At 39.1% G+C, this 16348-nt stretch overlaps 1 protein-coding gene and 1 non-coding gene across 4 annotated transcripts in view; one reads left to right on the top strand and one right to left on the bottom strand.

Annotated features, from left to right (window-relative positions):
• Nucleotides 1-16348, top strand: part of SEPTIN10 (septin 10) — a 62974-nt gene that overhangs the window by 2630 nt on the left and 43996 nt on the right. The gene's annotated exons all lie outside the window — the stretch shown is intronic.
• Nucleotides 804-888, bottom strand: LOC135227851 (U4 spliceosomal RNA). The gene has a single exon (XR_010318033.1). It is a non-coding gene; the product is annotated as a U4 spliceosomal RNA (small nuclear RNA).

Here is a 16348-nt window from a genome sequence, read left to right as displayed (position 1 = left end):
CTAGGAAGAAAGGCCTGGCAGTTCCGAAAAACCAGCCGGTGAAAACTATGGATCACAATGGTCTGGTCGTGTGTATGGGGTTACCATGAGTGGGGTGCTGACTTAACAGCAGCTAACAATAACAACAATCATTTTCTGGAGATTCATCCATGTTGTTGTTTGTTGCTTTTAATTGCTAAGTAGTATTTCATGGTATGGACGTACCACAGTTTGTTTGAAGGACACCTGGGTTGTTTCCAGTTTTGGGCTATTAGGAATGAAGGAGCTCTAAACATTCACTCAGAGGTTTTTGTGTGAGCGTAAATCTTCATTTCTCTGGCTAAATGCCCAGGCATGCAATTGCTGGGTTGTGTGGTAGCTGCATGTTTAGTTTTATAAACCAAAACAAACCGGTTGCCATTGAGTTGGTGACGACCCATAGCGACCCTATAGGACAGAGTGTAACTGTCCCATAGGGTTTCCAAGTTACAGCTGGTGGGTTTGAACTGCTGACCTTTTGGCGACCAGCCGATCTCTTAACTACTACAATACCGGAGCTCCTAGTTTTATAAGAAACTGCCGAACTGTTTTCCAGAGTTACTGTACCATTTTACATAGCCACCAGCGATGTATGAGTGACCCAGTTTCCCCGCATCCTTACTGGCATTTGGTGGTGTCACTATTTTTTGTTTTAGCCATTCTGATAGGCGTGGAGTGGTATATCATTGAGGCCTTAATTTGCATTTCCCTAATGGCTATTGATGTTGAACATCTTTTCGTGTGCTTAACATCTGTATGTTGTCTTCATGTCTTTTCCTTGGATTCTAATTGGATTTTTTTTTTTTCAAGTAACAATAATCACGTCTTGGATAAATCTCACTGGCTACGATATTGCCATTGCACAAAGCTGGTTTTTTTTTTTTTAACTGTTGAGTGTAGAGTTTCTTTATAATTTCAAGATAATAGTCTTTGTTAGATGTATGTCTTTTCAGGGTCATTACAGGGTCTTTTGCAGAGCAAAAGCTTTTAATTTCGATGAAGTCCATTTTATTAGTTTTTATCGTTCATGCTTTTGGTGATGTGTTAAGAACGCTTTGCTTAACTCTAGATTTCAAAGATTTTCTCATGTTTTCTTTTTCTAAAGGTTTTGTAGTTTTACACTTTGCATTTAAGTCTGATTCATTTTGAGTTAATTTTGTGTAAGACCTGAGGCTTCGGTTCATTTTTTGGCCTGTAGGTGACCACTTGGCTTTGGCACCATTTTTTGAAAAGGCTGTCCGTTGAATTGCTTTTTCATTTCTTCTAAAATCAGTTGAGCATATTTGTGTGAGTCTATCTCTGGTTTCTGTATTCTGTTTTATTGATCTGCATGTCTGTGTTATTCCTCTAATACCACACAGTCTTAATTACTATAACTGTGTAATAAACCTTGAAGTGGAAAAAAACCCAAACAAATCAACCAACCAACCAGCAAACAAACAAAAGTTGCCATCAGTCAGCTCCGACTCCTGGCAATGCTGTGTGTGCCAGAGTAGAACTGCTCCATAGGGTTTTCGTGGCCGTGACCTTTCAGGAGCGGATCGCCAGGCCTCTCTTCCAAGGCCGCTCTGGGTGGGCTCGTACTGCCAGCCTTTCAGTTAGCAGTCCAGTGCTTAACCGTTGGTGCCTGCCAGGCTCTTCTTTCTCAGATGGGCTTAGCTGTTTTAGTTCCTCCGCCTTATAACTTTGAGAACAATCTTGTCTATAGCTACAAAACGTCTTGCTAGGATTTTGATAGGAATTATGTTAAACCAGTGTATCCGTTTGTGGAGAACTGACATCTTTACTGTATTGAACCTTCTGGTATTTGACCACAACGTGTCTCCCGTTTCTTTAGGTCTTCTTTGGCTGATTTCATCAGTCTTTTGTAATTTTGAGACTGCAGACCATATGTGCGCATGATCCATACCTAAGCATTTCATTCCTTGGTGGAGAAGTTGCACGTGGTATTGTGTTTTTTTGTTTTTGTTTTTAATTTTGGTTTCCACATGCTTATCGTGAATGCCTAGAAATGTGATCAGTTTTTGCGTGCTCATCTGGTGGTGTTGCAACTTTGCTGAACTCACTTATTCTAGGAGTTTTTCTATAGATTTCTTGAGACTTTTTATGTAAATAATCATGTCTTCTGCAAATAAGGACAGTTTTATTCATTCTTTTCTAATCTGTATGCTCCCCCCCACCCCCACACACACTTCTTGCCTTATTGAACTGGTTACAAACTTCTAGTACTATGTTGAATCCAAACTTGTCACCATCCAACTCACAGCAACCCTATAAAAAAAAAACCCTATAGGACAGAGTAAAACCAGATCACAGCCTAGGGTTTTCTAGGCTGTGATCTTCATGGAAGCAGGCTGCGGTGTCTTTCTCCTGCAGAGTGGCTGGTGGGTTTGAACCAGGGGGACCTTTTGGTTAGCAGCTGAGCGCTTAACCACTGTACCTCCAGGGCTTCTTTACTCTACTGAGTAAGAGGAGTCAAAGCGGACGTCCTTGCCTACTTCTGATCTTAGGGGGAAAGCATTCAGTGTTTCACCAGTAAGCGTTATGTTAGCTGTAAGTTTTTTGTAGATGCTCTTCAAGCTGAGGAAGTTTCCCTCGACCCTTATGTTTCTGCGAGTTTTGTCACGAATGGCTGTTGAGTTTTGCCAGATGCTTTTTCTGCATCTGTTGATATGATAATATGGTTTTTTTTCTTTAGCGTATTGATACGGTAGAATATATTGATTGATTTTTGAATATTGAACCAACCTTTTATCCCTGGAATAAGGCTTACTTGTCGTGGTGTATGGAAACCCTGGTTGCATAGTGATTAAGAGCTATGGCTTCTGACCAAAAGGTAGGCAGTTCAAATCCACCAGGCGCTCATTGAAAACTGTGGGGCAGTTCTACTCTGTCCTATAGGGTCGCTATGAGTTGGAATCAACTCGACGGCAACAGGTTTGGTTTTGGTATGGTCATGGCGTATAATTCTTTTTATATATTGCTGAGTTATGTTTTGCTAATATTTTGTTAAGGATTCTTGTGTATGTATTCTTAAGGAATATTAGTCTGTTCTGGTGAAACCATCTGGGACTGGATGTTTCTTTATGGGAGTTTTAAAATTACAAATTCAATTTCCTTAATAAATTACGAGGCTATTCATAATGTTTGATACTGGGTGAGTTGTGGTAGTTTTTGAGTAATTGATCCATCCTTTTCAGTTTGTCAGATTTATGTGTGTAGAGTTGTTTGTAGTATTCCCTTATCCTTTTGATGTTTTCAGGGCCTGTTTATCCCCCGTTTCATCCCTGGTGTTGGTAATTCTGTTTTCTATCTTTTTCTCTTTGTCAGTTCTGCTAAAGACTGTTAATTATATTGATTTCAAAGATCCAGCTCTTTGTTTCATCGATTTTCTGTTTCCCACTTCACTGATACTTGTTCTGATCTTTGTTATTTCCTTTTGCTTTTCTTTTTCTTGGTTCTTGAGGTGTAAGCTTAGATTTGAGACTTTTCCTTTTTTTGTAATGTATGCATTTAGGGCTATGAATTTCCCCTTCAGCATTGCTTTAGCTGTCCCATAAATTCTGATATGTTGTATATTTTCATTTTCATTCTACCTTTATTTTTATCAAAGTTCTTACGTTAAATGTCATTTGATACTCTTAACAGATTTTTAAACTTTTTTTTCTTTTTCAATAGAAGAGCAAATTAAGACTTAGGGGGTTTAGTGTCTTGCTCGAGGAAGCACAGCTAGTAGTGGTGAGACTTGCTATACTATATTGTCTCATCCATTGTCTCCAGTATGTCCCTTATTAGTAGTTACAACAGTTTCATGCCTCAGGAGATCTTGACATATAATTACTTATTGCTGACTGCAATAGTGGTTTGTAATGTTGAGTACATTCCACCAACTCCCTTTTCCTGTGCCCTGAGAAGCACACCCATAATTTTCCACTTGTTCAGGTTACCCTTACCAAACACTTTGTAAATGGTATCTAAATCTTTTCAATTCCTAGCCACGTTTATCATTTCGTGTTTCAGCTGTGATGCTTCTGAACTCTTTTTAGTTACCCTTAAGTGAAGATCTGAAAATCTTAGAGGCTTCCATCATTTGTTTTGCTTTCTTTCCCAAAGGTGTGATTCTTAATTTTTTCCTTTCATGTCCTGGAGTTAACACCTCAGTGCCTTTGGATATTCCCATCTCTCCATCTGGAGAGACATCTTTTTTCCCCCACTGATCCAGATTCCATAATCATTATAGCATAATGAAAGACCCAACTCCCCGTCCCACCTGCTTTGAAGCTTTCCCAGAGAATCCCAACCCTCAGTAGTCTTCTCCTGCTGTCCTTTTGGCACTTAGTACCATGCTACCTTGCAAAAAAAAAAAAAAAAATGCTTTGTAATTTTTTTTTTTATTGTTTTTTACTTAAGGTTTTGAATCAATTAGCTTTTAATGAGGCTTCCATTTTTTTTCGCCTCAAATGATCTTTCTTCAGAAAGAGGTAACTCGTGTTATTCTTTGTATCCTTCATAGCCCTGACCTTGTATCTTTGAGGACAGGTATTGATTTTTTTTTTTTTTTTAAGTATGGAAAATACTCAGCTTGAATGGTTTTATTCTTGTTGAATGTTAGATGAATAAATTGTAAACTGTTCTAGGCAGCCAGGAGCTGTTTTTCAGTGTATGTTTATGTTCTCGTGAAGCTCCACCATCCCCAGACTATAACTATTTGTATCTGTATTTATTTATTTATAATTTTGGTGTGTTTGGGAGAAGAGGAGAAGGGTCTTCTTATTATATTCCACTAAAGACAGGATAGATTTCCTTTCTTCAAGAATACGTATTGGCCCCTCATTTTCAATCATATTCTATCTGATTTTCTTTGCTTAAGATTTTGAGTATTCCTGATTTAAAAAACCTGGTTCTGAAAGCTTTTCCACACTGAATTTTAATTCTTACTCCTTCTTCTGATTATGTTTGGGAGAACGTTTGATTTAGATGATGCTTTATTTTAAAAATTTATTTAACACTTTGTAGGATTTCTATCTAAGGCCGACAAGATCACGGAAGTAGAAATCACAGCTCTCATGGTCACAAAACATAATTAAAAGGTGAAAAACTCAGTGAAATATATTTAAAACAAATGTCATGATTTACTAGGCTAGAATGTTAGTGCTACTTTTTATAAATATACATATTTTTCTCTAATAGTCTTCCTGACTTTGAAATTTTGCACCTGGCAGTTGTTGTGTGTTGCTGAGTCGATTCTGACTCATAGTGACCCTATAGGACAGAGCAGAACTGCCCCCATAGGATTTCCACGGCTGTAATTTTTTTTGTTTTTTTTTTTTTTTAATCTTTCTGGAAGCAGACTGCCATTTCTTTGTCCCACAGAGCAGCTGGTGGGTTAGAACTGCGGACCTTTTGGTTAGCAGTAGAGGCCGTAACCACTATACCACCAGGGCTCCTATACCTGGCAGTTACACTTATTTAAAATTAACTGTTTTCTATTGTTCAAAAAGTCCAGTGACTTTTAAATGTAGCAGTTTAGATATAATGGAACTCAAAGTTCATTTATGTCATGTGATTAATTTCAGAACATCTTCTAGGTGAATTTTTGTTTGGTACTCTTAAAGTTGTTCAGAATTACATGGGCATCCAGTATTTGCTGATTTGTTTGTTGTGGTTTATTTGAACAATGCCACATCAAATGTATGGGTTTCCCTTGTGGCTACGTGAAGCCCTTACTTCACAAACAAATGAAGGTACATGGTTGGATTTTTACCTAGTTAGTGCAGTCCTGAGTCCTGGGTTTTCTGGAACAGCTAGTTGTCTTTCCAAGTACCACGATTCTTTTAGACCATGTATCTGGAGCTTCTGTTTTGGGGTACATGGTCACAGTAATCTGTCAGTAACCATGAGTCGACAATACTCAAACTCTGGAATTTGTAGATTTCCTTCAGGCTACTTTTTCAGACGCTTGTTGTTAGTTGCTGTCCTGTTGATTCCAACTCATGGTGACCCCGAAGTAGAACTGCTCCATAGGGTTTTCAAGACTGACCTTTCAGAAGCAGATCGCCGGGCCTGTCTTTTCAGGCACCTCTGGGTGGATTCGAACCACCAGTCTTTTAGCTAGTAGTCAAATGTGTAACAGCTTGCATCACCCAGACAATCCTTTTCAGACATGAGAAGATTTTAAATTGTGGAATAAATGGTTTGTTGGGGAGAATTTTAAAAAGTGAACTAGGTGTTGAAACAAGAAAAGGAAGGTAAAATCAGAGCAGGGGACAGATTTTTAAGTACAGCCTTAGAAAGGAAGCTGAGCTTCAGTCTTGCTTCTGTTTGAAGGAAAGGTGCTTAGAGACCCAAGTAAGGAGAATGAATAGCGGGTAGCTTGTCTAACAGGAATGTCCTCGGGAGCTGAGACTACAGAACATTTACTAAGGGGGAGGGAGCGAGGTACACCCTCTCAGCCATAGTCTGTAAAGTTGCCCAAATCTCTTTCCATTTAAAGAATCCTAATTACTCTGATACGTAGGCCGGAGACAACGGACAGATGTAAGAGTAAGTATATGGCAGATTAGTAGAGATTGTATAGCAATCGTTGAGCTAACAAAGGATGTGTTCTAGAAATGTTTATTACCAGAAGGAGAAATTACATAGGAGGCATAGGGTAATTTTCTGAGATGTCAGATCTGAGTAATACAATTGAAATATGAATTTAAATTATGCCATATGTTGAAAAAATAAAATACACATCTTGAGGAGTAAGAAGGGGTATTTGTTAGGGGGATGGGAAAAGAGACTTAATTTTTGTTTGATGCTGGAGGTGGGGAGAAGGGAGGGACCAGGCGGACAGGTAAACTAGCTGGCCCGGCAGGTCTGTACCAGGTATGTGCCCAGTTCTTCCACACTAGTTTCAGGCAGCTTAGCGTAGATGACCAAAGGGCTTACCAAAGATGAGGTGGGAGAACTGCGGGGGAGGAGAACATCTTGTCTGATCTCTTTTACCTTCTTCTCTTAAGAACCAGGTCAAGTTTATTCTCTCCTCTCTGGGACATATTTATGGGAACAATGGGAAGTCCTATTGTTCTAATATGAGAGCATGGTATGTGTAGGAAGAGGTCATAAGTAGTGAAACATAGGTACAGAGTATACTGGCGGATATCTTAAGTGTTTTGTGAGTGGTCCGTGCTCCAGTTTCTTCATGGACAGTAGAAGTTGTGTACAGTGATATTTTTGCTTAGCTGAGTATTATCCACCCACTTCCAGTATCATTCCCAGCATTTTCCCCACTTACACTCATGAAATCCTTTTACTAGAAAGTCTTTTCCCTCTTGTAAAAGTAGAGAGGAGCCCTGGTGGCACAGCAGTTAAGAGCTCGGCTTCTAACCAGAAGGTCAGCAGTTGGAATTCACCAGCGGCTCCTTGGAAATCCTATGGGGCAGTTCGCTCTGTCGTATGGGGTCACTAGGAGTTGGAATCAACGTGATGGCAAAAAGTAGAGATTCTCCATGGGGAGGTTAGTCAGTGGGTCACTTTCTTAGCACCTAGTGAGATCTTGGTAACCAAGAAAGTAAAAGTTTTGTAAGGGACAAACAGGGTGGGTAGATTGGATTTAGTGCAAGACTGGGTGAGGTGGCGGGTGGGGGTTATTAGGGCAGCATGGGAAAGGACTTCAAAAAGGGAGGTAGGAAAATGCTAAATATAAACTCTGACCGTTTCAGGGTTTATCTAGAACAGTGTTTCTCAATCTTTTCTTCATTACGGTCCCAGGAGAAAAAGTTAGTTTAAATAAAATTTAATTAATAACAAACTTAATGAAAAAAAATTTAATGCATAAAAAATGAATACATATGGTTAAGTAAGTTAAATTAATTAACCCAATTTCACTTCCGGTTCTCCCTAATGAGAGAAATACAATAAGAGGAATAAGATTTTATCTGACAGAGCTGAGCTTTGAAGGCCACAGACCATTGTAATATCTGATTTCTTTTGTCCCCCAAGAATTCGTTTTTGCCCTCTTGAGGGATAATACTGTCCCACTGAGCTTGCATGGTCTAGAGTTAGCCTTTCTAGGACGAGAGCAATAAATGTGCTTTCTTCTTATTGTTCTTCCAGACTTGAAAACTTAGTCCAAGTTTGTAAATACGGATTTTCCCTGGTATCTGGGAAAATAGAGTGTTCCTCTGAAGCCTTTTGCAAGCTGAAATGACATAAAGTGAAGAAGCAGTTACCGTTAATTTACACGGGAAATTTTTTTGAGTATTCCTGTACCCGAAAAGTAACCTACCAAAGCATACAAATACCACATATAACCCTCAGGAGCTGCCTTAGGCTTTTCTGACACCTCAGGACACGTCTTGCTAACGGATGCACAGAATAAATCCAGATCAAAGCACAGATGCTCACAGACACAGCTCACAGCTTTGGAGACTTGATGGTGAGACTGAGTGTGGTCCTGGGGAAGGAGCTTGGTGACGCCACTCTTCGCTGCTCGGGGCATGTGCTGCCTCTTTACCGGCTTGCTGCAGATACAAACGCTGAACGTTATTTCCACTTTTTGCCCTTTTTTTTGTAAAAGCAAATATGGTCTTCTGATTTATTTAGTTAGTGAAAACAGGTACTAACATAGGTCTTTTATGAAAGCGTAGGGGTGTAAAGTGAACTTTCCAAAAGTGGGGGATACCTGTACTCAATAAATTATGGGTTAAATAAGTAAGGTGTTTGTGAACCTACTTAGTACCTTAATTTCATTTATAGCGTTGCTTCTGTGAAGAATGCATTCTTACTCTAAGCAGCCTACAAAATGAGCTTTTGGGGTAAAACCTATTTGAGAGGGTACGGTTAATACTAGCTTTAAATATGTAAAGAAAGAAGGCTTTTTGCAAAAGCTCAATGTTAACCTAATATTGAAGAGGTGAACCTGGGTTAGCAGAGAAGAGCTGGCTGAATGTTTTAGGCAGGAAGAGGATTCATCATCCTAGACTCTGTCTATACACTCAGTCTTAAAATAACATCAGAAGCCTTTTATTTACCAATCATGAAAAAACAGCTTAAAATTTGTCTTTAATGCATATTTTAAAGACAGTGAGCTTTAGCTGTTACATTAAACTCCTTTGGACATATTTTTACTTTTTTAGTGGTCTAGTAATCTCTAAAGATCTTTGCAAATGTTAAAATATTCAAGGTATATTTTTGTATGGATTTTTCCTTTGAAGCTTTAAAAATATCCACTGCTCTAATGGAATGCTAGTAGATTTACAGGCTTGGAGACCCTGTGGGGCGGTTCTGCCTTGTTCTGTGGTGTTGCTGTGAGCTGGAATAGACCGGACAGAAATGGGTTTGGTTTTTGGTTTAGATGCCAAGTGCACACACTGTGGCAAGTACTTTACCTGCTTTGTCACATTTGTTCTCCTGGCCCCATGAGCTGATGGGTACTGTCATCTCCATTTTGTTGGATGAGGGTCAACTTTCCCAAATTTTGTTGAACAAAATAGCTCTTGTTCTTGTTGTCATTGTACCTCCTTGCCCCAGGTCCTTATACATGGCTTTGGCAGTTATTTAGTGTGACAGCAGTTTGCATCTGTTGCTGCCCCCAAGCAGTTAATTCTAATAGCCTTTTTAAGCCATACATTTATACTGATGTCATGTTCATTCTCCATTGTGACATGGGTCATTGAGATAATTTCTAGGGCCTCTCTGTTTTGAGAGAAGATGGGCTGCTTGTCATATAGTAACAGAGATCCTGTTGTATAGAAAAGAATTATAATTTACAGTTTTCACATAACAGGCCTTAGAGAACTGAATACTGCAGTACAGTTTGAACAGTTGGAGAAAATAACTTCATCTTGTTTTGTATTTAATACATGTATTAATCACTTGGAAACCCTTGTGGCGTAGTGGTTAAGTGCTATGGCTGCTAACCAAAGGGTCAGCAGTTCGAATCCACCAGGCACTCCTTGGAAACTATGGGGTAGTTCTACCCTGTCCTATAGGGTCGCTATGAGTTGGAATGGACTCGTCGGCACTGGGTTTGGTTTTGGTTTTTTATTAATCAATTAGTTAGTCCTCAGATGTCCTATTAAGTTTTTGTTAGCTACTGCTTTCTCATATATTGATTAATTATCTTTAGTCAGAAAATCTTACATCTTTATGGGTTAACTTTTTAAAAATGATACATATAGTAAAGTTTACTTTATAATATAAAGTTCTGTGGGTTTTGATGAACACATATAGTTGTGTAACCCCAAACACAATCAAGATAAAAAACTGTTCGATCACCCTCCACCCCAATTCCCTTTTGTTTCTTGGTGGTTAACCCCTCCTCTCACCCTCAGTCTCTCCCAGCCACTGATAAATTTTCTGTCCGTATTGTTTTGCCTTTTCCAGAGAGCCGTGTAAATGCAATTATATACAGCCTTTGAGCTTACTTCTTTGACTAAGTGTAATACTTTTGAGATTCATTCATGTTGTATGTGCTCCTTTTTATTGCTGTGTACTATTCCCTTGCATGGATGTACCACAATTTAGTTTATCCTTTTTCTTGTTGAAGGACTTTTGGATTTCCAGTTTTTTGATGATGGTGAATAAAGCTGCTATACACATTCATGTACAGGTTTTTGCATGATTATATGTTTTCATTTCACTTGGGTAGATATGTAGGAGTGGCATTACTGGGTGGTATGACAAGTGTGAGAGTCCCTGAGTTGGCGTAAACAAATAACAGCTTGGCTGCTAACTGACAGATTGGATGTTCAGATCCACTGATAGGTGCTTTGGAAGAAAGGCTTGGTGATCTATTTCTGAAAAAGCAGTTATTGAAAACCCAATGGAGCACAGTTCTTCTCTGACACATACTGGGTTGTCGAGAGTCAGAATCAACTTGATGGCAACTGCTTTGGTTTTTTTGTTGGATTTACCTCGAGGGCAACTAACAACAACAAATTACCTTTTTAGCGAGGCCATCCCTAACCACCCTGTTCAAAATGGCAACTCCCCCATGCCACCTTCACATTTCCTGTTCCCCTTTCCCTGCCTTATTCTTTTTTTACGGTAATTGTATTTATTATTCTCTGACATAGCATAGGCTTCACTTAGATTTTTATCTCACCCCCCTTCCCCAACTAGAATGTATGCTCCATAAGGACAGGAATTTTTTTCTATTTTATTAAATTATGTATCCCCAGTGCTTAGGACAATCCCTGGAATACAGTAGTTACTCAATAAATATTTGTTGAATACATGCCTTTTTGTAGAAATTTCAGGAAGACTCATATTCTTTTTTCCACTGTAGTTTTTGTTAAATTCACATAGGTGATAACTGGAAAAAAAAAAGAAAGCCAAACCCGTTACTGCCGAGTCGATCCTGACTCATAGCCACCCTATGGGACAGAATAGAACTGCCCCATGGGATTTCCAAGGAGCGCCTGGTGGATTTGAACTGCCAGCCTTTTGGTTAGCAGCCAGACTTTTAACCACTACTCCACCAAGGTTTCTTATAATATTAATGGATATCAAAAAGAAAGGCGAATATTTATTTATTCTCTCCCTCTGATGAATGAGACTCTGAGTTTTCTATATTAGCTTCTAGGGCTTGCACATACACATAAATATTTTTACCTATAACCGTGGTGTTGAAAAGATCTTGAATCCTCCTTTTTGCCACTTAACAGCATGTCGTACCTATTTGTCTTAATTTTAATAATAATTGCTTCTCAGCTTTGTAATTATATTCCCCGTTCCCAGTATTTCAGTATAGACTCTTCATATATGCAACTTTTTTCTTTTAAAGATTTTTTTCTGAGTAATAAAAGTGACATAATAACTTTTTTTAAATTGTGCTTCAAGTGAAAGTTTACAATTCAAGTCAGTTTCTCATACAAAAACTTATACACGCATTGCTATATGATCCTAGTTGATCTCCCTACAATGTGACAGCACACACCCTCTCTCCACCCTGTGTTTCCCCATGTCCATTCAACCAGCTCCTGTACCCCTCTGCCTTCTCATCTCGCCTCGGGACAGGAGCTGCCCCACATAGTCTCATGTGTCTGCTTGAACTAAGAAGCGTACTCCTCACCAGTATCGTTTTATGTCTTGTAGTCCAGTCTAAGCTTTGTCTGAAGAGTTGGCTTCGGGAATGGTTTCAGTCCTGGACTAAGAGTCCGGGGGCCGTCACCTCTGGGGTCCCTCCAGTCTCAGTCAGATCATTAAATCTGATCTTTTTACTAGAATTTGAGGTCTGCATCCCACTGTTCTGCTGCTCCTTCAGGGATTCTCTGTTGTGTTCCCTGTCAGGACAGTCATTGGTCGTAGCCGGGCACCATGTAGCTCTTCCAGTTTCAGGCTGTTGGAGTCTGTGGTTTATGTGGCCCTTTCTTTCTCTTGGGCTCATATTTTTGTTGTGTCTTTGGTGTTCTTTAGTCTCCTTTGCTCCAAGTGGGTTGCAACCAATTGACACATCTTAGATGGCCACTTGCTAGCATTTAAGACCCCAGATGGCACTCACCAAAGTGAGATGCAGAACATTTTCCTGATACACTTTGTTATGCCAGTTGACCTAAATGTCCCCTGAAACCATGGACCCAAACTCATGCCCCTGCTGCTCTGTCCCTTGAAATGCGTGGTTGTATTCAGGAAACTTCTTAGCTTTTGGATTAGTCCAGTTATGCTGACTTCCCCTGTATTGTGTGTTGTCCTTCCCTTCACCTAAAGTAATTCTTGCCCATTATCTAGTTAGTGAATTCCCCTCTCCCTTCCTTGCTACCCTCGTAACCATCAAAGAATGTTCTTCTGTGTTTAAACCTTTTCTTGCGTTCTTATAATAGTGGTCTCGTACAAATATTTGACTTTTTATGGCTGACTAATTTCACTTAGTGTAATGCCTTCCAGGTTCCTCCAAGTTATGAGAGGTTTCACAGATTCATCATTGTTCTTTATCATTGCGTAGTATTCCATTGTTTATCCATTCATCCGTTGATGGGCACCTTAGTTGATTCCCTCTTTTTGCTATTGTAAACAGTGTTGCAGTGAACATGCGTGTGCGTATATCTATTCGTGTGAAGGCTGTTGTTTCCCTAGGATATATTGCAAGGAGTGGGATTGCTGGATCGTATGGTAGTTTTAAGGAAGTGCCAGATTGATGTCCAAAGTGGTTGTGCCATTTGACATTCCCATCAGCAGTGTATAAGTGTTCCAGTCTCTCCACACCTCTCCAACATTTATTATTTTGTGTTTTTTGGATTAATGCCAGCCTTGTTGGGGTCAGGTGGTATCTCATCGTAGTTTTGATTTGCACTTCTCTAATGGCTAATGATCATGAGCATTTCCTCATGTATCTGTTAGCTGCCTGAATGCCTTCTTTGATGAAGTGCCTGTTCACATCCTTTGCCCATTTTTTAATTGGGTTATTTCTCTTTTTTCTTGTTGAGGTTTTGCAGTATCTTGTAGATTTTAGAGATGATGCTGATCGGATTTGTTGTAGCCAATTTTTTTTTTTCCCCAGTCTGTAGGTTATATTTTTACTTTCTTGGTGAAGTCTTTGGATGAGCATAGGTGTTTGATTTTTAGGAGATCCCAGTTATCTAGTTTTTCTTCTGGTGTTGGTACATTGTTAGCAATGTTTTATATACTGTTTATGCCATGTATAAGGACTCCCTATTTTTTCTTCCATGATCTTTATTGTTTTAGATTTTATATTTAGGTCTTTGATCCATTTTGAATTAGTTTTTGTGCATGGCGTGAGGTAGGGTCTTGTTTCATTTTTTTGCAGATGGATATCCAGTTATGCCAGCACCATTTGTTAAAGAGACTGTCTTTTCCCCGTTTAATGGACTTTGGGTCTTTGTCAAATATGAGCTGCTCATAGGTGGATGAATTTATGTCTGGATTCTCATTCTGTTCTGTTGGTCTGTGTATCTGTTGCTGTACCAGTACCAGTCTGTTTTGACTACTGTGGCAGTATAATAGGTTCTAAAATCAGGTAATGTGAAGCCTCCTACTTTGTGCTTCTTTTTCGGTAATGCTTTATTTATCCGGGGTCTCTTCCCTTTCCATATGAAGTTGGTGTTTTGTTTCTCCATCTCATTAAAAAATGCCATTTGGATATGAATTGGGATTGCATGAAATAATAACTTTTAAACTGCAACCTGGTACTAGTATAGTAGAACTGCGTTCATTTTATAAAGTAAGCCTGCCTGGGTCAAGTGAGTTGGGCTGGGCCTTTAGTGCTCTTATTGATTTGGAAGAATTCAAGTCTTAGGGAATCAGTAGAAGCTTCAAGAAAAATGGGAATCACCACTGGGGTATATATATTTATGTTTGATAATCATGAAAAATTATTCTAGATTAACTATACACTTGACTAAACTTTTAGAGGGTTAGGAGTCTCCTTGAGGTATCCAAGGTGTCCACAGGAAACTTAAACTCAGTGTTTCCAAAATTGAACCATACCTGTGCCGACTTATCTGATATTTTCTCTCTTGTTTCATAGTACCATCTCAGTTTAAGATATCCTTCAGTTTAAGACTTTAGAAGTCTCTCGTGACATCGCACTAAAGCATGATGTGTGTTCAGCCTCTCCTGCTGTCCTTGTTCCTTTAGGCTTAAGTATTAGTGAGTTTACTGCAGTTTTCTAACCACAGAAAGCATACATGCATGCTTTTGTACACATTGATTCCTCTCTCTTTCTTTTTCTGCTAGGATAATTGCTGTTACTCTTTCAAGTCTCAGCTCAAGCCTTTCCTTGGCAAAGCCTTCTCTGGCTTCCTAGCAGAGTTCATTATACCCTGAGCTTCTACTGTGTCTTGTACATATTTTGAGTTGTGTGCATATCCCCCACCTGTACTAAAATTTAAACTGTAAGGAAATGGACTTACTCATCTCTGATCCTCAGTGCCTGCAGTCTGTTTTTCTGTCCTTAAAATGTAATGTCTTTTAGTAAATAGAGAGTATATTTGTGGAATAAATGAAAACCAATGTTTATTGTTAGACTTCATACTGGTTCCTTAATATTCTTCTTTCCCAAATGCTCATTGTCAATTTTAAGTCTTTTTAATGAGTGCTCATCTCTTCTGCCTTCCCTTTTTCTTCAGTTCCTGTTATATTTGCTTTTCCTGTGTTCAATAAATGACCTTGCATTTAATTGGCCTTTCTACCCTCTAGTGCTCTTGGAGTTTGCTCCCTCTTCCAGGATTTTAAGCCATCTACTACTTTTCATATAACCAGGACTTGAAATTTCAATTCCCTGAAGTCTTCCCATAAAAACTAGGTACACAAAAGAAGTAGATGGTACCTGGCTACCATCAGTGATCACCCTGACAGAGAACACACTAGAGAGTTCATGATGGACAGGAGAAAAGTGGGGTGCAGAACTCAAATTTTAGTAAGAAAGACTAGATTTAATGGTCTGACTGAGACTGGAGAAACTTCAGAAGACTTGGTCCCCGGACTCTCTCTTAACCCAGAACTAAAACCATTCCCGAAGCCAACTCTTCAGACAAAGAATAGACTGGGCTGTAAGACATAAAATGATAATTGTGAAAAGTGTGCTTCTTTCTTAGTTCAAGTAGATACATGAGACTAAATGGGCAGCCCCTGTCCGGAGTTGAGATGAGAAGGCAGAAAGGGATAGAAGCTGGTTGAATGGACATGAGAAATTAGGGGTGGACAGGAGGAATGTGCAGTCACATTATAGGGATAGCAACTAGGGTCACATAACAATGTGTATATAGATTTTTGTATGAGAAACTAACGTGAGCTGCAAACTTTCACCTGAAGCACAATAAAAAGAAAAACTGGGTACAATTTTGTTGTGTCTTTCCTTAATCCAGCCTGTCAGTACATGCAGTTTCCATTACTCATTCTTTATCCTCCGCCACATCACATACTTTTTCCTCTTTGCTTGCTCAGAGGTATACAGTCATAAAGTCTGACTTGAAAGGGGCTTTAGATGATCATTATTCTAGCTTCCCGCTCAGTGCAGGAATCAGCACTATAGCATGCCACCTGACAGTTACTGGGCTTCTCTGCTTGAGTATTTCCAGTGATGGGACTCTCACCTCTTCAAAAGGCTGGATTCAGTTTTTGTTAGATAGCTCTAATCCTGAAATAAAATATCTTAATTCTGTCAAAATATGCCTCTCTGTTCCATTCACTGGTCCTCATTTTTCTCTGGAGATTTATATCCTTATGACAGACTACAGATATTTGAATATGCTTTGCTGTCCCTTGACCCTCTGATCATGCAATAGGCTAACAGTGTTGGGGAAAAAGTCAGATTTCTTTAACTCACAGAGTATTGGAAAATAACTTCCAGAAGGATTGGAGACATATATATAAGACATGAAAC

Source organism: Loxodonta africana, chromosome 15 (genome assembly GCF_030014295.1).
Source record: "Loxodonta africana isolate mLoxAfr1 chromosome 15, mLoxAfr1.hap2, whole genome shotgun sequence".
Classification (NCBI taxonomy): Eukaryota; Metazoa; Chordata; class Mammalia; order Proboscidea; family Elephantidae; genus Loxodonta; species Loxodonta africana.
This window is presented reverse-complemented; position numbering and strand designations above follow the sequence as displayed.